Genomic DNA, 24,880 nt, shown 5'->3' on the forward strand with positions numbered 1-24,880 from the left:
TTTAATGACTTGGTTGCTTCCTCCTTTTTAGCACTGAGTAACATTCTGTTGTCTGGATGGACCAGTTTATTTATCCACCTACTGAAGGACCTCTTGGTTGCCTCCAGGTTGTGGCAGTTATGGCTAAAGCTGCTATAACCATCCATCTGCTGTTTTTTGGGGTTTTTTTTAATATTTTATTTAACTCCTTAGAGACAGCATGAGAGAGCAGAAGAGCAGAGTGAGCAGCCGTGGGGGGTGAGGAGGGCAGTGGGAGTGGGAGAAGCAGGCTCCCTGCTGAGCAGGGATCCCTGTGTGGGACTCGATCCCAGAACCCTAGGATCATGACCTGAGCTGAAGGCAGATGCTTAACCAACTGAGCCACCCAGGTGCCCCCATGTGCAGGTTTTTGTTGGGACATAGCATTCAACTCCTTTGGGGAAAATACCGAGGAGTAGGCTGCTTGGAACGTATTATAAGGATGTTTAGTTTTGGAAGAATTTGCCAAACTCTACCAGATTGTCTATACCATTTTCCATTCTAGTTGGCAACGAATAAGAGTTTGGGTACTCCCTGTCCTCATTAGCACTGGGTGTGGTCCGTGTTTTGGATGTGGCGCATTCCCCGAGGACGGATGATGTGGAACATCTTCTCACATGGTTACTTGCCATCTGTGTATCTTCTTTGGTGAGATGTCTGGGTCTTACATTTTAATCAGATGGTTTTCTTACTGTTGTTGTATATATCATTGAGTTCTTTGTATATCTTGGATAACAGTCCTTTCTCAGGTGTGCCTTTTGCAAACATTCTCTCCCTGCCTGGGGCTTGTCTTCTCATTCTCCTGACATGGTCTTTTCTTCTAGTGAGTTCTCAAGTTGTGTTATACTTTTCAACTCCAGAATTTCTGTTTATTGCTTTTCAGTAAGTTCTATTTTCTTAAGACATAGTCATATCTTCCTTTAATTCTTTAAACATGGTATTTTTGTCCTGTGAACATCTTGGATGTCCAAGATATCTATAATGTCTAGTCTGTACTCCGATTTTTAATTTTACATTTTAGTCGGAAAAGTATTGGATTTTGTCCAGTGCTACTTAGACATTACCCCTGGGTTAGCATAAGCCACACTTTGCACAGCGTCTGTGCTCAAGCTCTCTTGGACAGCTAGATTTTAGCCCTCACCATTCTATGTGTATATAGCTTAGAGGTTCCTACCATAGTTCAAGTTTAGGTCTTTGTCCCATGTTCAAACAGGGATTAGCACTTTGGACATCCCTCTCCAATCACTCCTGGAAGGGCACACTCTTGGGCATGCCTGCAATATTCCAAGACCACCAGGGATGGCTGTGGTTTTATTATTAAGCCCAGTTTCCTATGGGTTCCCCTGGGTGGCTTACTGTTCAGCCAGTGTTTGGTTAGAGCCTAAACTGGATCCTCCAGTGACAGTGAGGCTTCTGTCCTTTGCTGACAGTTATGTGGCTTGGGGACTATTTTTGCTTAGCTCTGCGTCAAACTGTTTTAATTTCCCCTGAGTGGGTACCACCAAGCACTCCCGCACAGCCCTCTGGACCCTCGGAGTTGAACAGGAAACCAGGATGGCTCTTAATGTCTACGTCTTGCCTTGATTCTGTTCAATTTCTAAGTGCCCCCATCAGTTTGCTACCATGATCATGGAGCTATGTGCTCCCTAGTTAAACACTCCCCCAAGATCCCCATTGTTTTGTTGATCTCTTTAAGTTTGGATAGCTCCATATTCTTTCCCAAACAAGTCCCCTGGGGCAGAAAAGCAGAGTCCCTCATCAACAGAACCTGTCATTTTGTTCAGGAGCTGCGGGTAAGGACAGTGGCCCCCTTCTCCTATGTGATCCCTTGCTCTAAAAGCAGGTGCTGGATGGCTTGTGTAACCTCCTTGTATAATCTCATTGGCTTGGGTTCTTCCCGCAGCACAAAAAGTCCATCTTAAGAATCAGCTGGGGCGAAGACAATTAGGGCCAGTCATGCTTGGGTTGCTACAATCGGAGCAGGGCTTCCATCCTATGTGGGGATAAGGGAGGCTGGTGCTCAGCTATGTCTTTTAGGAAAACAGCTTCTGCCATCTGGAGCTAAAAGAAATCAGCAATGCTAGTGACTCACTCCTTTTGTAAAGAACTCGAGTCCTGGCCTCTGAGCTACAGGAAGGGGAAACCTCGTATTTTCAGCTGCCGCACAGAGTAGTGCTTTTTCCATATGGAGCTGAGGGCACGTGCATGGGTCATGGGTCAAAGGTCACAGATTTTTACTCTTCTGACCAAGCCCACAGGCCCTGGTTTCTACATGCCAATACTCACTAAAGGAATTAAGGATTCTTGGAGGAGATAGAGAAACTTCAGGATAAGCCTAAAGCATCTTGTGCCAAAAAAGTAAATCAGTGTTTAAAGTATTACGGGGATTTGTCAGGCGTCCATTTGCAGGGGCTCCCTACAGGCAACATCTGGAACAATCTGCGCATAACATGATCAATAGTAACAAAACATGCACTGAATTAAATAAGCAAATACGACTCCGTACTGATAGAAATAAATGAATGTTGGGAAAGAGAAAGGTGTCATGTCGAGCAGAAGACTAATAAATATAGAAATAATGGTTTATTATAAAAATCACTTTTTGGCAACCATCACAGTCATGATTGATGCAGGCAAGTATCATTAATAGATGCTAAATACAGTGGGTAAAATATTAATGAACAGAATATTTACATAATCTTAAAGTATCTCCCTCAAATTACTTGTTAATCACAAAAGAAAAAATAGTAACTTTAGAGGGAAGAAAACTGGTCGACACCATCTACTGAAATGACCAACATAGCATCACTAACCAATGGACAAGCTGACAGCTTGTAAAATAATGCAGTGGGAAGACACAGCATCATGGCTGGGGCGTTCCTTCTAAAAATGCATCACCTGGATCCAGTCTCAAGGGAACATCAGGCAAATACACGTTGAAGGACATTCTATAACGTAACTGTCCTTCAATAAGGTCATGAAAGACAAAGGCATGAAAATGGTTTCATATCAAAGGCGAATGAAGGTACCTAACAATGTGATTCTGAACTGGGCTTGGGCCAAGAAAAAATTATGATGGAGGATGTTATTAGCACAACTGGTAACGTTGGAATAGGAACGGTAGCATACTTGAGAGTCTTGGATCTGAGTTAAGTATCCTGGTTTTGATATATTGTGATGGCATGTGAAAAAAACCATATTCAGGAAATAGCCTCGGACTTTATTTGTGGAAAAAGAGATGTGATGTTTGTAAATGATGCTCAAGTCCTTCAGAAAGATCTACCTACATATTTGGAAATTCGTAGTGGGTCATCAGAAAAGTACACAGCATTTGACCATTGTATGGAATTTCTGTGAAAATAAATGGCAGGGGGCCTGGGGGGCTCAGACAGTTAAACCTCCAACTCTTGATTCTAGTATAGGTCCTGAGATCCTGCCCCTTGTCAGGGCTCTGCCCTCAGCAGGAATTCTGCTTGAGACTCTCTGTGTCTCTCTCCCCTCTCTTGTGTGCCCGCTCCCTCAAAAGGCAATGGAGAACACTCCATTTGCATTCCTATTAAACAACAGGTTAATTTTAATCATTTGTTTCAGTAGAAACAGCTTCACTCTGCACTCCCCAGGATGACAGAATGCTTAAGGAAACTGCTTAATCGACCTGATGTAATATTATGTACCCACTAAATATCATTACAAAATACATGGTTAACATAACCGTATGAAAGCATTGATGATAGCTGTATAAAATTAGTATGTGAGCTTGGAGTGGAAAGAAATTTGAAAATAATTTAATTTGTGATGGAATCCTGAGTATCCTCTCTACTTTCTTTATTCTTGGGCTAATGTTCTTTCAGAGAAAGCAAATTAACAAAAAACCGAACCGATCGGTCCTGGAGTCCAGCACGAACACACTGCAAACATTCTGAGCCGACAGCCATTGAATTCCAGTGAATTCATTTTTACGGGCATTAAATGACATGGAAACAATGAAGGCTGTAGTGTTCAACCAATTCGGATTGAGGACAGATTACTCATTTGTTAGGAAAATGGAACTCCAATCCCGGCCTTCTGGACTCTCAGGGCCCCCACCACGGCCACGCTCAGTCCACGAAAAGACCACTCCAATTTATTTCCTTTTTGGGGGGAAGCCCGCACAGAGAGAAGCACTTCCCAAGTTCAGTTGCTTTGTTCAGTATAACAGCTCAGTTGGATACATTCATGATATGTATGCTCTCTGCAGCAGGGGACAAAAACAAAGGTTTTGGCATTGAATTTTTTTTAAAAGCTCCGAGCATAACAACACACACACACAAACCTCATCAGCAAACCACTGGTGTTCTAGCCATGAGCACACACAAAAAAAAAGAACGGTTAAAAAAAAAAATTCAGTTTCTGCATTTGTGTTGACAAATTCTCAGAGATAGGATAGTTGTTCCAAGAAATGATGAAAAAGAAGACAATCTTGTAATCGCCAGACTTGATGCGAGATAAAACACTGACTACATAGAATTTCTGCTTCATTCTTGGCAGTATATTTTCAGATCCCTTTAAATGATAAATTCAATTAATAATCCTGGATGTGGGTTTCAAAAGTAGTGCAGAAGCAACCAGAGACAGGACAAAGGAATTTGAGTTTCTAGGGCAGAAAATGGTGCAAAGCTAAGGGCTACTCGGTCAGGTTTCTTAGGTCCCCCTCATGCCATCTCGGAGCTGACGGGGGTCTAGAGTTTTCTCCAGCAGTTGACATCTGTCCTTCCTGGCAGAGAAGGGAGAGGGGACACCTGTACAAATGGACGTCCTGCTTTTAGGCAAATGGGAGGACAGAGAGCTTTTCTCGTCTCCTGTTGCTCAGTTGCCTTTAGCTTGAAATAATCCTTATGCCAAAGTGGTGTAGTCGCTACTCCTCAGTGTCCAATTTAAGTATAAAAAAAAAAAAGGGGGCACCTGGGGGTTCAGTTGGTTAAGCGTCTGACTCTTGATTTGGGCTCACGTCTCGATCCCAGGGTTGTGAGATTAAGCCCCAGGTCAGGCTCTGCACTCCCTCTGCCCCTCCCCCAACACCCACCCTCTTTGGAAAAAAAAAAAAAAAGAAGTAGAAGGTGGAATAGGGAAAGGGACCTAGAGTGTGGGCTCTGGAAACTATGTAACGACTGAATGTGTCTAGGCAGATTGCGGATTTTAGAGAGGTAAATACTTGCAAATCCATCTCCAGAAATCTGACTTAGAGAGTGGTTTAATTTCCTTAGAAGTTGTTACAAGCAGGGACGCCTGGGTGGCCCAGTCCATAAGCCGCTGCCTTCAGCTCAGGTCATGGTCTCAGGGTCCCGGGATCGAGCCCCGCATCAGGCTCCCTGCTCAGCGGGAAGCCTGCTTCTCCCCCTCCCACTCCCCTTGCTTGTGTTCTCTCTCTGTCAAATAAATAAATCTTTAAAAAAAAAAGAAAAGAAAAAAAACATTGTCCTGAGCAGACTGTGGGAGATAAGGAAGACTCTAGAAGGAGGAGGAACCCTTGGGAACAGGTTAAGGTAACTTTACTTCTATACAGAATTCTGGAAGTTCAAAAACAAGGTCACAGGTAGAATGTGGCCAAAATGATCTTCGGGCCTCCATGTAGAGAAAAAAAAATGGCCACTATCCAGAAAACAGCAATTGGCATTTGAAGGTGTACCCAGTGGTCTGAGAGCCAGCAGCCCATCAGGTGCATAGTAGTTCAGTGGCTGCAAGCTTTGCTCAGCATCCCTATTCAGTGCTTGAATGCAGCCTTCTATCCAGTTCTATGTGCTACTTTCCCAAAGTACCCAGCCCTGCCCAATACCTAAAGTCACCATTTTTAAGGCTAACTACATCCAATTCTTAGCCTGGGTGCGTAGATGAATTCTACAAAAAGCTGTATTTCCAGATCTCTGGCTTTCTTTGTTGTTTTGTTTTGGTTTTTTTTTTTTTTTTTTTTTTTTTACTGTATCGCAGTGAAAATGTAAATCGCAAAGGTCTTTCCTTCTCAGATTGTGTGCTGGGTCCCCTGCAGTTACTGGAACAATATTCGCTTATTGTCAGAAGGTCAGAATCTCCTTACCTGTGTGGCCCGCGAAGCGCCTTTCCTACTTCCCAAATTGGATCCTTTTCTCAAAAAGCCACATTCTCTTTGCCTGAGGGCACTCTTGCCATACTCATGTATTTCAGTGCAAGCTTCATTATCCAGAAAAGAAAAATTATGATTGTCTCGGCTTCTCTGAAACTGTAAAAACTCACAAGACCCTAGTCTTTTTCCAGTCACCTGAATTTTCCCCCATTAACCAGCTGATTTATTCAATAACAGTAGCACAGGAATATTTCTTGGACACTTCTTTGTCTATCTAGTCCGTTAGAGGGTTTTTCTGTGTATCAGATTCACCGCCTGTGAGAATTAATGTTACCAGATACCAGTCCAGATGCTGCTATGAAGGTATTTTTTTTACATGTGACTAGCATTTAATTCAGAAGATTTTGAATAAAGCAGATTAGCCCTCCTAATGTGGGTGCGCCTCACCCAATCAGTTGAAGGCCTTAAGAGGAAGCCTTGTAGGACTCCCAAGGGAGAGGGGATTCTGCCAGCAGACCCCTTTCGACACTCAGACACCAGCACCAACTCGTCCCTGGGTCGCCAGCCTGTCCTGCAGGTTTCAGACTTGCCACCCCCACGATAACGCCAGCCAATCCCTCCCAACCTATTTTTTCCGTACAACTCTGGCTCAGAGACCGCCCCTCTGTTCACCAGCTTCAGTCCTTTTAAAAACTTGTCAATACAATGACCTATAGGGCCTCCACATTACCCTCAGCTTTATCAAGCTTTACACAGGCACCTGATCTTCCTTTTCTAGAATATTTATGTTAGAAAGCTTGTCGGGTTTTTTTTTTTTTTCTCCTGCCTCTCTGAGATGATCAATCTTTTAGGAAGCCTCTTCCCAGTGTTGCATCCCGTCTTCTTGAACGTAAAACACTGAGGAAGATAACAACGGACACTCCCCAGTTTCTGGGAGAGCTTGCGAGAGTAAGTCACCCATGGGCCTTGCTCTGGATTGTGGTAGTTCTGTGACGGGAAGTAGTTTCACAGAGTATCATTTTTCTTTGGGTAAAGCCAATCAGCCAACACAGATGACTTGCTCTACTTCTCACGCCAGCACTTAAAAACTCCCTCCGGTCCTCTGTTTCAGTGAGGTTGAGCTCAGACTAAGTGCTGGTCTCTCTTCCCTACGGCAACCACCTAGAACATCTCTTTCCCTGGTGAACTTCTCTGCAGTCTTTGCTTTGATATGGACAGACTACTTCCTCCTTCCTGAATTTGGTACTGAGGTTACTCGTAATTGGCTGGAAGACAACTGTGGGGTTTCTGTGGGAGAGCCAGATCTCTTCGGTCCTTCAAGAATTGTGTATCTGCCTGAAAATGAAGTTTCTTATTAAAAATATATATATATATTTTGAAGCATACTCTGCATGGGAGAAGTAAATAGTGAATGCAAGCCCTAGGAGTTTAAAAAAAAATAGTGATTGTAAATTTCCTCTCTTGGCTTTACCGTTCTCAGTTTACCGGGTTACTGTTAGAGCCTCTTTCCTGTGGCATTCACTTCTCACTCCACGGACCAAAACTTAACTCTGCACTGCGAACAGAGGTTCAAATCAAAATGTCTAAGCTAGATACCCAAAGTCCAACATAATTCTTTATGTCCGAAATTATGTACTGCTAGGAAATGAAGGCTGAAGTGTCATCCTGATATTGCAGACTATTGTGCTGTTTGTGAATGTTTACTGGCCTAATAACCAGTTCTAGATTATTTTTCTCCTCTTGGGCCAATCTGATTCCCCAATCTGAATACTTAAACATTTTGTCTGTTGAATTGAAGCCTCGCAGCAGAATATTTTATGAATTATAGACTAGAATCCTTTCCATATTGCGAGAATTTGAGACACAATGGCTTCCTCTTTGTCCTGTTAGAGAGGTCAGGGCCCACTGTCTGGACTCCAAGTGGGGTAGTGATTTGTCTTGACCTGCTTTGAACGGAAAATTACTGTTCTAGAGGGTGTCATTTGCTATAATGATATATAGCCCTCCCACACAAGTGTTCGCATTGTTTAGCCAAAAACCTTCTAGAATCTGTCTACATGGACAGAATATCAAGAACTATCTAGACTGGCCTGTGCTCATAGAACTGATACTTCTAGAATGATTTACTCAAGAGCTAGATGTAAGACTCGGGGTAGAAGCAGTGTTTTTACTCATACCAGCCACAGTATGTTCACAAACTGGAAATCTTCACTGAGCTCCGGGTCTAGAGTTTTCAGCAGGGCTTCGTTAATGTAGGTATGATTTATTAAATCCTGGGACCTGGAATGGAACTCCATCTCCAAACCTCCTCTTCTTCCCAGAAGTTGAGGATGCCCATAGTTGCAGTGCTTTAGCCAGGGGTGAGTCTCTCTGGGGACCAGCCTTCATCCTGCAGTTAACGAGGGCCCCACCTCCAGTCCCCTCATTAGCATAATAAACACACACCGGTCTCCCAATTCCAAGGGTTTTACAAATTCCTTATCTGTTTTTGCCTCTGGTTCCAAGTATATTCTTTATTATAGCACAGCTGATAGCTCTAAAAATTTAGGATGCATGAGATCCACAAAGGAGACCGTTTAAAGATTCACCCTCTGTAGATCCGAACCAAGATTCGGAACTTCCTAATTTTCAAGAGCATATAAAGAATTCTATGTGGGGCAAAGAATCCTATGTGGCTGATGAGGGTGTCTCTTGATACCATCACTGGGGAACAGAAACCTGTCAATATCCACTAAACCGAAGCATATGAATACCCCTGATTTAGCAAATCCACTTCTAGGTCAATACTTGATAAAAGTCCCTATTGTCAGAAATGGACACATCTGAAATGCACACACACCCACACAGAAGATGACTGGGTCTCTGCCTCCTTCACCCTTCCCAGTCATCCAGTTCTTGGTTTTTAAGCTATTTTATCATCTATACTTTCTTATAGTACTGTAAATTATTTTTCCATAGACATGCTAATGAGTTTAATCTGTGGAATGCAACTGATTATTGTCCTGTAAATGTTGACAAATTGAGCATTTATGTGTAAATTCATTCCCTGTGCTCCCCCCCCAATTCCTGATTGCCTATGTATATAGATATATTGTTTGAACTGTCCTTTGAACCAGTGGAACATTTGGCTGGCTTACTCATTAATTGAGTTCTATAAGATCTACGGCAAGTATTCTTTTTTACATTCGCATGAAAATTATGATTCTGCCCTTTAAAAAAAAAAAGTAACCTTTATCACCACCAAACCCAAATGCTAGACCCTTCACAGAAACATTATTTACATGTGGGTAAGGAAGGGTTAACATTGGGTCTGCAACTCTATTTTATCCTCCTCTGGGACAACTCAGGCAGTTTTGTCCTTTAAACACACTGATGGAGTTTACTACCTGAAAGATAAATGAAGGTCTTCTGGGGCTACTGTACACTGATTTCTTACCTTATTTCCCAGCGTGCTATTCCTGCTCTGTCTGGGCTGTATATTGTATGTAAACCTCCAGGAAGGATGTTCAGGGGGTGGGAGTTTCCACTGCATCCCTCTGAACCCAAAAGGCATCTTGGAGTAGAAGACAAGCTGAACCATGGAGCTGCATCTAGAAAGAGACAAAGTAGTGATTACTTTGACATTAGAGCATTTTATAAAAATCCTGCTGGACTCTCTTCTAATACTCCTGGAGGTGTAACTCTGCGGTCACCATGTATTTGACTAACAATCCACAACTGATAAATGTGTAGGCAGTTTCAAGCTCAATAAAGTTAGAGGTTAACCAGAAAATATTGATAATATAATTTATTGGCCTTTAGACAGCCAATCTCATACATAATTTAGCAATCTTAGACATTTCTTTCTTGACTAACCAAACAATCGCCTTCCTTCTCTGTCGTTAAGTGAGTTCGTGTATTCCTGATGGTTCCCTCATTGATGAGGTTAATAAAATTTTGAGAATTGTGCTGTACATCCTATTCTCATCCAGGGCTAAGAAAAAAAGGCATTCTAATATACTCTCATAAAAATGGAGGTCATATATTTCATTACATTCCATTAAATACTACCTAAATTTTAAATACTGTTGAAATTTCACTATTTTTATGACTAGATGCCAACAGTTCTTCCACCAAAAAGTTTAACAAGTCAAGAAATGTTCTGAGAGGAAGAAAAGGTCAATGTTTATCCTAAAAACTTGGATTCACAGTTACATATTTAGGATACTTATGGTTAGGATCATTGTAGGCTTTTGTCTTTCTTATTTATGGTCCTAGTGGAAAAGAACATTTTTTAAGAGGTTACCTGTATCCATTTCTTCACACCAGCAGCAATATTCACCTCAACAGAACTTTGTGCCTTTGTGGGATGTTAATATCTTAAATGACCTCTTTTTTTCTCATAAAAAGACCCTACATTTTGTTTTGGATGGGATATTTGAGGCAAATATAGAAATTGCCATCCAAAGTTAATAAAATGGTATGTCATAGGAAAAGAAGTTTTTCCCTTTTTAACTAAACAGATTTTTGAAAAGTATTTCCCTGTTATCATATGGGTTCTGAATTATTTAACATCTTATAATACAGGATTCCATATTCCAGTCTTACATATAAAGAGCTTGGAAGTCATTACTCTATCTTAACAATAAGTAGAAATAATGGAACACATAAGAAAATCAAAAATTCATCTCAGATCTGTCAGAGATGTGAGGTCGCTGGGGAAACTGCAGTGCCAAATTTGGAGACAAAGGTGGAAACAGAATCACAACTTAACAGAGTGAAACTCACAAGCAGAAACCTTGTTTGGAACCAGAGCTGGGTTCCTTTTACCCAGTACCTAAGAGCAAGAAAGAAAAAAATCTTAGTTTGAAGAAATAGATGATGTATAAGAACCAGACTCCTGTTTCAGGGATGTTAAAATTAGGAGACCAGAATTCAAAATAACTGATTAATATGCTAAGGGCATTTATGGATAAAGTAGAGAGTATGCAAGAATAGATGTACCTTGTGAAGAGAGATGGAAATTCTTAGAATGAACCGAAAAAGAAATATGAGTGATCAATAACACTGGAACAAAATGACGCAACTGAGGAAACAGTCTCCGAACTTGAGGACCTCTCAATCGAGTCTTTCAAAACTCAAAAGCAAAGGAAAAAACTCAAAAAACCACACACCTCTCACAGAATATGCAAGAACCCTGAAGTACAAAAGGTATCATATACACATAATGGGAATACCATAGAAAAAAAGGAAACAGAAGAAATACCTGAACCAATAAAGTTTGAGAATTTCCACCAGTTAATGCTGGATACCCAACCACAAATCGAGGAAGCCCAGCAAATACCAAGAACAATAAATATAAAAACAAAAACAAACAACTTACACCAAAGTATATCCTATCCAAACTTCAGAAAATCAAAGATAAACACTTTCAGAAACCACACAAGCAATGAAGCATTTAAAGTGATGAGAGGGTAAAAAAAAAAGTCACCAATCTAGAATTCTGTACCCTGCAGGTAAGGAGAAATACTTTCTCACACAAGCAAAATTTGAGCAAATTTGTTGCCAGTGGATTTGCTTTGCAAGGAATGTTGAATTCTGGGGCACCTGGGTGGCTCAGGGAGTTGAGCCTCTACCTTCGACTCAGGTCATGATCCGAGAGTCCTGGGATTGAGCCCTGCATCGGGCTCTCTGCTCAGTGGGGAGCCTGCTTCCCCTCTCTCTGCCTACTTGTGATTTCTCTGTCAAATTAAAAAAAAATAAAATCTTTGAAAAAAAATGTTGAAGTCTCAGCAAAGTGAGTATAGAAGCAATGTATGCCAATGTAATAAAGAACATATATGACAAATCCACAGTTAACATCCTACTCAATGGGGTAAAACTGGAGGATTTTTTCTCTAAGATCAGGAACAAAGGAGTGATGTCCATTCCCACCACTTTTATTTAATACAGTATTGGAAATCCCAGTCATAGCAATTAAGAAAGAAAAACAAAAGGCCCTGAAATTGGAGAAGTAAAACTGTCACTGTTTGCAGGTGACATGATACTATATATAAAAAACACCCTTAAGACCACCAAAAAAACTATTAAATGAATTCAGTAGAGTCACAGGATATAAAAATCACATACAGAAACTGGTTACATTTCTATATACTAAAAATAAGCAATCAGAATGAGAAATTAGGGAAGCAATTCCCTTTATAATTGCATCAAACAGAATAAAATACCTAGGAATAAATTTAAGCAAGGGAGTAAAAGACCTGTATTCTGAAAGTTCTGAGACACTGATGAAAGAAACCGAACAGAGCACAAATGCAAAGATATACCATGCTCATGAATTGAAAGAATAGTCTTAAAATGTCCATACTACACAAAATAATCTATAGATTCAATGCAATCAATCCCTGTCAAATTTCGGTGGTATTTTTCACAGAACTAGAAGAGAGAATCCTAAAGTTCGTATGGAACCACAAAAGACCCTGAACAGCCAAAGTAATCTTGAGAAAGAAGAACAGAGCTGGAGGGAGCATGCTGTCTGATGTCAAACTATACTATGAAGCTGTAGTAATCAAAGTATGATACTGCATGAAAACAGACACACAGATCAGTGGAATAGACTAGAGAGCCCACAGAGAAACTCACAATTATATGGTCAGTTAGTGTCTAGGACAAACGAGGCAAGAATATATAATGGAGAAAAGACCATCTCTTCAATAAATGGTGCTGGAAAGACTGAACTTATACTGTATGCAACAATAAATTCAAAATAGTTTAAAGACTTGCATGTAAGACCTAAAACCGTAAAATTCCTAGAAGAAACCATAGGCAGTAAGCTCTTCTACACCAGTCTTAGCATTTTCTTTCTTTTTTTTCTGATCACTCCCCTCAGGCAAGGGCAACAAAGGCTAAAAAAAAACAAAGGAGATAAGATCAAACTAAGACGCTTTTGCACAGGGGAGGAAACCATCAACAAAATGAAAAGGCCACCTACTGAGTAGGAGAAGATATTTGGAAATCCTACATCTCACAAAGGGATGATATCCAAAATATATAAACAACTTGTACAATTTAAAACGGAAAAAACCCCCACAATCCAATTAAAAAATGGGAAGATGACTTGAAGACATGTTCCCCCAAGAAGACATCCAGCTGGCCAAGAGACACATGAAAAGATGCTCAACATCACTCATCATTAGGGAAGCACAAATCAAAACCTCAGTGAGATACCACCTCATATTTGTCAGATTAGCTTTTATCAAAAGGACAAAACGTAAGTGTTGGCCAGGATGTGGAGACAAGGGACCTCTTGTACACTGTTGAGAGGAATGTAAATTGGTGCAGTCACCATGGAAAACAGTAAGGATATTCCTCAAAAGAGTTAAAAATAGAATTACCCTATGAGCCAGCAATTCCACTGCTGGGCATTTATCTGAAGAAAATGAAAACACCAATTAAAATGACAGATGCACCCCTATGTTCACTGCAGCTTTACTGAGAACAGCCAAGATATGGAAGCAATCTAAGTGTTTGTCAATAGATAAACGGATAAAGAAAATGCGGAGTATACACACACACACACACACACACACACACACACACTTGTGCATGTGGTGGAATATTACTAATATTACCTAGAAAAGCATGAAATCTTAGGATTTGTGACAACATGGATGAAACTAGAGGGTATTATCTAGGTTAAATAAGTCAGACAAATACCATTTGTTCATTTTGTTTTTCTAGGTTCTACATGTAACTAAAATCAAACAAAACAGAAGCAGACTCATAGAAGAAACAAGCTGTAAGTTACCAGAGGGAAGGAGCTGGGAGCAGCTGAAGTAAGTCAAGCGAAGGGGATCAAGAGGTACAAACTTCCAGCTAGAAAAGAAATAAGTCACAGGGATGAAATATACAGCAGAGTGGGAAGGTATCAAAATATACCAAAAGTTCTTCAGAGAGAGGTAAAATGATCTAAGTCTGAAACTCAGATGCACATAAAGGAATAAGTGAAGGCAGAAAAAAGTTCAATTTTCTTATTCTAAATTAATGGATTAATTATTTGCTCAAAATAATAGGAACAGCATATTTGATTATGTATGTTTATATGCTTATGGATGCTTACGTACAAATGAAATGAATGACCGCGATTATACAAGGGACAGGGAGGAAAAAAACAAGATGGTCTTGTTATTACAAGGTACTCGCACTACTTGCCAAGGGCCTGTCACAGAGCATGAAACTACATGAGGCAAACACGGACAGAAATGCATGGAGGAAGAGCTGAATCTGCTGTCAGAGTTGGATACCTCAACATTCCTGTGTTGGAAATGGAAAGATCCAGGAGGCAAAAAGTGAGTACGGACATACTGAAGTCAACATACACAAAGGCCGCTTTGTTCAACAACAGCTTCTCAAGCTCACAGAGAACATTTTGGGCCCTAACACACCTTCACAAATTTGAAAGAATAGGAACCATACAATATCTGCACTCTGACCATGATGGAATTAACTAGAATTAGTACCAGAAAGATAGCAGGAAAATCCCCAAACGCTTGGAGATTTAAAAAGATGCTTGTAACACATGGGTCAAAGAAGAGATCCCAAGAGAGAAATTTTAAAATATTTTGAACTAAATGAAAGTGCAAACACAACTTACCGTAATCTGTAGGAAGCAGCAAAAGGAGTGTTTACCGGGAATGTGATTCTTCCCCTTCACCAAGCAGTGGACAGACCTGCAGTTGCCACCCCACCCCCCCCATCCCAGAACCTTCTAGTTCCTTTGATTTTCAGGCCAGATGCCTGCTTACCCCCATCACACAAGGGCACCAGCTCCTCCGGCAAGATACTCACATCATCAAGGTTGAGGACATCACAGACTTACACAGGTTCCTGCCCATCCTCCTAGGTGCCGGCTCTGGTCTGCGGGTTCCATCTTGTTCATGATGATGCCATTTTACATTCTTCTTCCTCCTTTAACTGTCCGTCATGTTGACTTCAACCTGAAGCATCAAAAACAACAGACTTAGAAACTGTTTACTGGCTCCCACGATTGGATAAGCTCAAATCCCTGAGACAGGCAAACAGGCAACCTAGAGACCACTTCATGCCTAATGATGAAAAGATTGGACATTTCCCTCTAATCTCAAGAACCATATAAAATGTTCACTCTTGTCATTTCTAGTCAGCGTTCTGCTGGAGCTTCTAGCCAAAGAAATATGTCTGGATAAACAAATACAAGTCACACTGCTGGAAATGAAGGTATCTAACTGTCTTTACGAATAGCCTCATCAACTACATAGAAATTTCTAGCATCTACTTAAAAATCTACCAAAGAAAGTGAGTTTAGCAAGGATACAGAAAGTGAGCCAAACGAAAAAGAGCACATTAAATACAAGTGGTTGCTGGACCTCGGTGTAGGTGTAATTGAGCAGGGTCACAAAAGAACCCCTTGAGGTGACGAAATGTTCTGAATCTTGAGGTGTTGGTGCTTGTATTAGCATGTATATTTTTAAAAACTCATTATTTTTTTTAAGCTAGGATCCTTGCCCGTGTGGGGCTTGAACTCACAACCTTGAGACCAAGAGTCACATGTTCAACCAACTGAGCCAGCCAGGATTCCTTAGTGTGTGTACTTTTTTAATTCATGGACATCTACACTTAGCATGGATATATTAAGTAAATGATATCCCAGTGCATTTCAGAAAATTCAGAAAAGTTTATTTTTCAATAATCTCTATGCCCAACATGGGGCTTGAACTCACAGCCATGAGATCAAGAGTTGCCAAGCTGTACTGACTGAACCAGCCAGGAGCCCCTCAGAAAATTTTAAGACTAGTGATAAATCCCCAATAATTTTACAACCACACTCAAGAATATATACACTCATACCGTCACAAACACAGCCAGATTCCTTTTAAAATTTGGTAACTTAGTGAACTTGAACAAATCACTGATGTGTTTGGACGAGAAATGTGATCGTCACACACCTTGGGATCTCATCTAGGAACAACAGGACCCGTGGGGCTGTTGACAGAACTTTCTGTGATGATGTCAATGTTCTGTACCTATCCAATACAACAGTCCAAAACTCCATGTGGTTACTGCATGTTGAAATAGAGCTGCTGAGCTGGGAAACCAAACAGTTTACAGCATCTAATTTTAATTTATTTTTCTTACCTTTTTAGGAGTGGGGAGGGGCAGAAGGAAAGGGAGAGTGAGAGTCTGAAGCAGGTTCCATGTCCAGCTTGGAGCCAGACACGGAGCCTTGTCTCATGACCCTGAGATCAGGACCTGAGCCGAAATCGAGAGTTGGATGCCACCCGGGAGCCCCCTGATTGTAATTAATTTAAACCTCAATAGCCATCTGTGACTCGGGGCTGCCGTAACAAAGTCCTTTTCACCTCAATCTGGGAGTCGATAGCTATACCAGTCATTAAAAAAAAATCATCTTAGTTTTATTTATCTCAACATTTTATGAGAGGCAGCTTGAGTTAATAGTCTGTGATACAGTGTGAATTACAGAGGACACAATGCAACCGCAAAGACAGCAAACCCACGGACTCTGAAGAAGCGGTCTAATTGGCCTGTGTGTGATTCCTGACTCTCATATGTGTCATCACACACAGCCTGCTGGGGGGATCAATTTCAGCACGTACAGCTTGTGGAAGCGGAAGCGCTACGTGGACACCTCCTCCGTGATGCTCGCTGCAGGTAAACCGGAACATTGGTGTTAAATTATTTTCAAAGAAGCAAAATCGAAAATGACTTGCATTGGGAGACCACCACCTGGGGAGCTCAGTGGCGGATTTTCGACAGTCTGCCTGAATTTGCTCATTCCTGGAAGTTAGCTCATTAAAATATTGTCTCTCCAGACCAGCCTCCTTTTCTATGGTGATTTAAGATGTGCACAGCGTTCTTAAGCAGAATCGCTAAGTTTCCCACAGACCCTCGCGTAAGAAACAATACTTCTCGGTGATGTGGGAATCAAGACCTCAAAGTACAAGTAATCCATTGACTTACCTTTCATACACCTACAGATCTTCACCTGGTAGAAAACCTGGTGATAAAAAAGAGGAGTCCCTGGAATAAGCGGCACCGTTTTACTGTCATTTATGATCTGATTCATCCTTATGGAATGTCTATTCTAGACAGAGCAAGTTGAAATTAAATTTTTATTGTTAAGTCTGGACTCAAAGGATTCGTTCCTATAGAGAAAAATAAAGGTTCTGTCTAGAAACTGTACTTAACCTATATACACATATGTTCTATTGAAAAATATACATATATACTTCTATATGTATATGAAATATGTCCACTCAAGTCTTAAAGAATTACATGCAGAGATCACACAAACCATGTAATAAGTGACAGTTACAGACAATATAGTGTAAAACAGCCCCAACAGATCTTCCAAGGAACACAACTCTGGTGAGGATCCCCTGTTACATAAGAGTCCCATGGTCGTATGGAACAGAGAATTGCTGTCCAATTTCCCTTTGGGAAAGGCACTGAGCATGTCTGCACCTTAAGGCAACTGAACTCCTATGCAACAATGGAAAGTGGATACTGGTGTCTCACGAAAGAGTTTACAAATGTATTCGACCAAAATTCTCCTTTCCATTGAAACGCTTGTTAACCTGCTCTAGGACTAATAGTCCAAGGAACACAATTTGGCAAACGCCATCACAGAAAGCTCCATTCATTTTTTTTAAGTTACAGTATTCATTTCAATACTGATTCAAATGCAATGACCATGACTTACAGAGTTTCCTCTATTTTCCTAAGTTTGGGGCAGCCTTACCTAAGATGAATCTTCCCATATTTAGTCAGAATGGATGTCAGTATAATAATCTTTGCATGTATTTTTCCATTGAAAAGTGCACCTTTGTATATACATGAGCTTATGCATATAATGTAGCACATCCTGTATTAAAATGTAATGTTAGAGAAGCCTGGGTGCCTTAGTTGTTTGAGCTTTGGACTCTGGGTTTCAACTCACCTCCTGATCTCAAGGGTCGTGGGGTCCAGCTGTGTGGGGCTCTGGGCTCAGCGGGGAGGCTGAAGATTCTCTCGCTCTGCCCCTCCCCCCCGCACATGTGCGCAGGCGTGCTTTCTATCAAATCTTTAAAAAGAAACAAATACAAATTATATACAATATTATGTATTGACTTTATATATGAACAGATTCTGCATGTAGTTAATGGGCTGCAGTTTCCTGCTGATTGAAATGTACCAACAGGAGACGAGTGTTAAAAAGATCCCTGGGTCTTTGGAGCTTCTCCTAATTTCTGATGGTCTAACTGCTTGCCTGAGTCAGTTGATCTAATTTTTACAAGCAAAAGAGGGATAGAAGACATTATATCTTACCCTGTTTGAAAATGAATCCCAGGGAATTTCTAGAAATCCATAGTTTTACATATAAAAATATTTATCTTACATAGAATAGGAATCTCAAATAGAAGATAAAAATATAAATAAAGGGAAAATGTTATTACAAAGATTAAAACATTGAAAGCAAGGTGAGGAAGATTGGATCAGTTAATCCTTTAAAATGTGCTTAGTTCTAATATTCTGGGATGCTGTATTTGAAAATGAGTATGTGATTTATTTTACAGGAGTTTACTGGGCCTCTTGCTTTCATGCTTTTCCAGTACAGCATCCAGTGACTTGATAAATGTGCTGTAAAAATGCATCTTTAAAGGAAATTATATTCTGAATTTATTTAAATCAGAATATATTTTACAAGAATTGTTTTCAGGACTTGAGGAAAATTAAATAAAACGGCAATATTTAGGAATTTACTTTGTATCTTTGAATATGAAGTAAGTTCACTCCACATTGGTTATAAATTCACATGTACATTCAAATTCAGTGTTTGATTAATATGTATTTTACGGAGTCTTCATTGCTTCATAATTATCCTCTGTTGTGGTAAAAATTATTCTTTGAAATCATAGATTTAAAAAATAAGCTCCATATCTCATTTATTTTCCAGTTTTCTTCTTTTATCAGATTGACTATTCATTTTAGGAATATTTTCCTAAAGATGTTTTCATTGTATGAACATCTTTTAGTTTACTACTTGTTGCTTTTATGCTTTATTATTTTTATCTAAAGGAAATAAATCCATTGACATTCTTTATGTATTTTGAGCTCTTCTTCATAACATTACGTTAGAATGGGGTGATAAAGAGGACTCACCCCTCATGCATTTCTGGTAGATCTGACTCTGTGCACGTGCAGTCAATCACCCCAGTAAGATAATTCTGCATGTCTCAAAAGAAGGGCCCTATCATTTCAGCAATGTCTGCTCTGGGGGCTAGACAGGTGTTTTGGCTCTTGTTACTCTGTATTTTTTCTCTCTGCTTTGGTATCCCCAAAATACTGCATTATCTGCTCCATGGTATTCTTTATATGGATTCTATTTTGTTTGGATTATATATTCTATGATTAAACAATGAGATCATACACTTTCATGAATTTTTTAAAAATTCATTTAAAATATAGGAGGTAGAAATACCTCAATAGTTCCAAGTTACTCTCTTTTAATAATGATAATAAAACATATACACACACACATGCGTGCGCACATATATATATATATATATATATATATATTTATTTTTTTTTCCAACTTGGCACTGGATGGCACGTTCCTGGGCAGACAGAGAAATCCTATAATTCAATGTTATCAGCCAATTGCAGTTTACTATGTGCTAGGCACTGTGACAAGTGATTAAGATGTAAACTCTAACATTTAACTTTCATAGCAGCATTTTAGAGATTCTGAAAAAAAGAGATACATGGAGATTAATTAACTCCCCAAGCCACAGCCAAAGCAGCAAGACAAGGAACACACACACACGTACACACACAGAGCCAAAAGATACAGCTACTTACATTCTTGGTAATTAACCTCTAGTTTTTTTTTTTTCTCCACGATCCCTAGTCTAGTACAACTGAAAGTAATTATAAAATAAATATAGAAATTTCACTGTGGGAGTTTTGAGCTGGTAGATTTCCATGACTGGGAGAAATTAATGTTTGGTCAAGTAGAGTGGGTTGGGAGGTAGTTGACAGAAAAAACAGCACAGAGTTGCTAAAGAGATAAAAATTTTTATGGTGATGAAAATGTGCTCAGTTGTAAAATGTTTTCAAATGTGTTGACTTTTTTTTTTTAAGATTTTATTTATTTATTTGACAGAGATCACACGTAGGCAGAGAGGCAGGCAGAGACAGAGGAGGAAGCAGGCTCCCTGCTGAGCAGAGAGCCTGATGTGGGGCTCGATCCCAGGACCCTGGGATCATGACCCGAGCCGAAGGCAGAGGCTTTAACCTACTGAGCCACCCAGGTGCCCCCAAATGTATTGGCTTTTTGATAATACAAATATGGGATGAAAAGCAGTTGAATCAACTGAAATGCAGAGACTCACACACATTTTTCCATGTTTTTGTAATGGAAGTAAACAGTAAGTGAGGATTTGGCTTAATGTAATTTAAGGCAAATTTCACAGTTATTTTATATCTAATCCACAAAAGTAATCTACAGTACCTTCTTGGACCCTTCTGGTTCTGTCACAGGAATCACAGGTGTGAGAGCCTCACTCGCGGGCTTGGGAAAGCCACAGAGGATGGTTAAGAGACCAGGTGCAGATGACCAGTATCCTTGAAACAGAGAGCAGATCAAGGAAACAATGTATTCAAGGATGTGATGTTTCCAAAAGGAAGCAAGGTAGTAGGTAATGCCTGTAGGTCAGTCACTCACCTTCTATGAGAGGAGCCCATCAACAAAAAAGCAAAAGGAAGGAGAAGAAAAATAGAGTGTGCCAAGAATGAGTCTCCAAAGAAGGTCTGGTTCTTGTATAGAAAGCTTTACAACTCTCCTAGATAAGGAAGGCCCAAAAAAGAGATTCTACAATAGCATAGAGACATCTCTTCTTCCTGGAAAGGCACACTAAATATCATCAAAGACATAAATGTTTCCCAGTCAACCGACGTCACCTCAGACCAGCCGCAGGGTCCACACCCACACACCACGCTGGGAAACAAGCTATCTCTTCATCCTCACTGTTGAATGTGTACATGTGTGTGCGTGAGAAATGTCTGGAATAGATGTATGCCAAATATTCATGACAATTTAAGACTGGGACCAGAGGGGTGCCTGGCTGGCTCAGTGGGTTAAAGCCTCTGCTTTCGGCTTAGGTCATGATCTCAGGATCCTGGGATCGAGTCCCACATCGGCTCTCTGCTCAGCAGGGAGCCTGCTTCCTCCTCTCTCTCTGCCTACATGTGATCTCTGTCTGTCAAATAAATAAATAAAATCTTAAAAAAAAAAAAAAACGAATCGGGACCAGAATTGGGAATTCTGGCAGACTTGTGAACTAGGATTTAACACGCTTCGTGTCATGCTTTATTTTTTTGAAAACTCTGTTTTTACCTTAAACTTTTATATTAAAGCAAAAGGAGAAGTAGTATAAGCTCAAATATAACCAATAATACCTTTTTCCTCCACCTTGCTTTCTTTTTTTTTTTTTTTTTTTTCTCTGTGTAGATCCACTTCAGTGATGACCTGGAAGCTGAGGGATTTTTTTTTTTTCCCCTGATAAGAATGATGGACAGTAAAAGGAGGACACAGGCTGGCAGATTAATGCTAATAAAATGTGAGCCAAATCTGTGCAGGGCAAAGATGAAATCATCCCTCAATTTCCATTCATTCCGCAAACAATCTGACGATCAGATGCTCTCATTATACCCTGCGTGTTTCTCTCACCGAAAGAAACAAGGTGGCATTCGGTGATACCGACTTTCTGGAGAAAATTGAAGCAACTGATCTTGGAAGGCCTTGCTCTGCAGAGTTCCTTTGTGTGTGTTTGAATGTGTGCGGTATGTCTTCCCTCTGGATCCTCGTATATTAAAGAACATTTTCAATCCCCAGTGTTGCATTTCTTCCTTCCAACTCCGTTTCACTTCTTGTGTGACACTTAGCCTTCAGTGGGAAGCAGAATGAAGACCTCCCAAGGACGGCTACGTCCTGATTCCCAGATCCTGTGGCTCTGTTACCTTTCGTGTCAAAGGGAAATTTAAGTTGCGGAGGGAATGTGGGATGTGAGCCAGCTGACTTTGTAATGTGAGATTATTCGGGAATAACACAGCTGAGAATGGTGTCCTGGGACGTGAGAGGGGTCTACCTCCAGTTGCTGGCTTTGAGGATGAAGCACAAGGCCAGGAATCCAAGAATACGGGTGGTCTTTCCACCAGCAAAAGGCAGGGAAACGGATTCTCCCCTAGAACCTCTTAAAGGAACACAACCCCGGCAGCATGGTGATTTCTGTTCACTGAGACCCATTACAGACTTCCCACCTCCACAAATCTAAGACAATACATTTATATCGTTTGACGCCGCTAAGATAGGATGATTTGACAGGGAGAGTGAGTATACCAACTTAGAAAGCCGGGCGACCAGTTGCCTCCCCTACAAGCCCTACCTTACCAGGCTGGTCTGGGGCCCTCCTTTGAGCTCTAAGATCCCCACCCCACACCCTGTGTTGGTTTCTTTCGGTGGAGTGGCCAGAAAGAAGCTTGAGGACAGGGACAGGACGCCTGGGTGGCTTAGTTGGTTAAGCTGCTGCCTTTGGCTCAGGTCATGGTCCCAGGGTGCTGGGATCGAGTCCCACATTGGGCTCCTTGCTGGGCAGGGAGCCTGCCTCTCTCTCCGCCTCTGCCTGCCACTTTGCCTCTCTCTCTCTCTGACAACTAAATAAAATCTGGAAAAATATATAAAAATAAAACTAAAAGAAGAAGCTTGAGGACAAACCCTTACTTATCTCAGGCGCCAACCTTTAATCTCTTGGATCTCTGAGGGCTGCACTTCTAGTGCAGAGATGCTACAAAAATACATTGAGTATGAAGACTGGTTACTGTGTGAAAATAAAACTTACTTTTACAATAGAACTTTACCTCAATCTACTTGGAGTAACCTAGTAGATAATGGTCTGTTTGCCATGTCCCTGAATACATAATAATATAGATTATTTTCATATAAAACTGGAAACAATCCTGTAGGGTAGGTACTCCTGTCATTACTGCTATCACTATCACCATCGTTCCTGGTTTATTTATTAGGAAACTAAGTTCAAGCGTAGAGAAGCTGCCGAGAGACCCCACAGTAGTATGCTTCACCACCTTGTTTTTAACCTTGGCAATCTGCCTCTGGAGTCTGAGTACTTTGTCAACACAATCTGACAGTTCTTCAATATGTCCATATAAAAAAAGTCTCCCCCCATAAATCACCTGTGATGCTGAAAGAAGAGGCTTTAGCTAAAAATGTTAAGGTTATCATACCCGAAATGAGGGGCCCGGCCTGGGGAGTGGAGGTCTGAAGTCTTGGCTCAGCGTGGCAGATACACTTCTGGAAGGCCTCTAGCCTTCCAGTCTCGTGGGCACTTCCTCCTGCGAGCGATGCGCAGAACTGAAGACAACCGACCACGGACTCCTCTTTCCACTTAGCAGGAATCCACGTGTCATGGGGGATGGTCTTTGGAGGATCGCTGAATGCCCCTTGAAGCCTGTTGGCTTGTTCTTGCTACAATTGGCTCCTCCAGCCACAGAAATGAAGGATTCACAGAGGCCAGAGGGGATATTGTGGTGCTCCAGCAGATATCTGTCGCTGGGCCCCACTGATGGGAATATTGGCTGCCAAGAGCTCATGGCGTATTCCTTGAGAGACCCCATCCTTCCCGGCTTAAGCCCAGATTCCATTTTACTTTTTACCTATTTTCCTAAATGTGAAATATTTTGTCCCAGTTGAAGCTTGTTAATGGGTTATTAGCTCCTTTTTTGCTGACTACATACTTAGCATATAGACACTGTTACTATCAAGAGACATTGTTACTATCAAGTGACAAAAAAGAGGTAGGAAAAGATTTCTCCAACCATAATAACAGTTCTTACCTTTACTGTCCTAGACTTCCCAAGACTGTCTATCATTTGGGTGTTCTCTGATTTGCGCTCTCTAAATTCAGATTTTAATGGCACAAGATAACACTTTTTATTCCGAGATTTCAAAGACAGCCTTTGAGTAGGTTCTAGGAAAAAAAATATATATTTGAAGCATTCAGACGGCAAATTGGTGTCTAACCTAAGTGATGACAATACTCTGAATGGGCTGTTAATTGAGGGAGATAATTGCTAGGTATGTTACATGCCAAAATAAAACTGTCCTGATGGGAAAAACAGTGGTGTTATCTATTCTGATTGTGACATCTGTTTAACCTTTCTTTGAAAAGTAAACCAATAAAAATTCTTGCCTGTGAGATACCAAAAAATAAAAACAAAACCTAGAGTACCCGTAAGGATGATGAGGTCTCCAGAGTTTTTTCTTCAGAAATACTTAACCACTGAATATGCATCCTTGTAAGACAAAAGCATGGAAAGACACCCCAAATACTAGAAGGAAGGTTGTCTCGGTTCACTGACTGTGAGCAGAAGAGAACCATTACAATATTCATAAGCCAAACTTACAATGAAAAGGAGATTTCTTTTTCCCCTGAAAGAGCAGACGACAGCATTTTAGAATGCATCAAACTACAGAATGTACTTCTATTCACTAAGCCTGGTTGTATTTTATGATTAAAGATAACATAAAGCTTTGTATGAATGACCTTCTTGATGTATTTGAAACAAATAAATGTTTAATGACATGGAAGCATACCATTTGAGGACCCATTTTTTTTTTAAAGGAGCTTTTTCTTAATGAATTCAAATTTATGTTAAAAAATACTATTTAAGATGTGCCAAATTTTGCCTTTACCT

At 40.5% G+C, this 24,880-nt stretch overlaps 1 long non-coding RNA gene across 1 annotated transcript; it reads right to left on the minus strand.

The window, feature by feature from the left end:
* Positions 1-376: 376 nt before the first annotated feature.
* LOC106005952 lies at positions 377-21,215 on the minus strand. The gene is made up of 6 exons (XR_001179716.2): positions 20,622-21,215; positions 18,069-18,191; positions 14,952-15,069; positions 9,531-9,684; positions 6,089-6,201; positions 377-4,249 (listed from the first exon to the last, which is right to left on the minus strand). It is a non-coding gene; the product is annotated as an uncharacterized LOC106005952 (long non-coding RNA).
* Positions 21,216-24,880: the final 3,665 nt, after the last annotated feature.

Source organism: Mustela putorius, unplaced genomic scaffold (genome assembly GCF_011764305.1).
Source record: "Mustela putorius furo isolate JIRA1106 unplaced genomic scaffold, ASM1176430v1.1 tig00000174_pilon_pilon_pilon, whole genome shotgun sequence".
Lineage (NCBI taxonomy): Eukaryota > Metazoa > Chordata > Mammalia > Carnivora > Mustelidae > Mustela > Mustela putorius.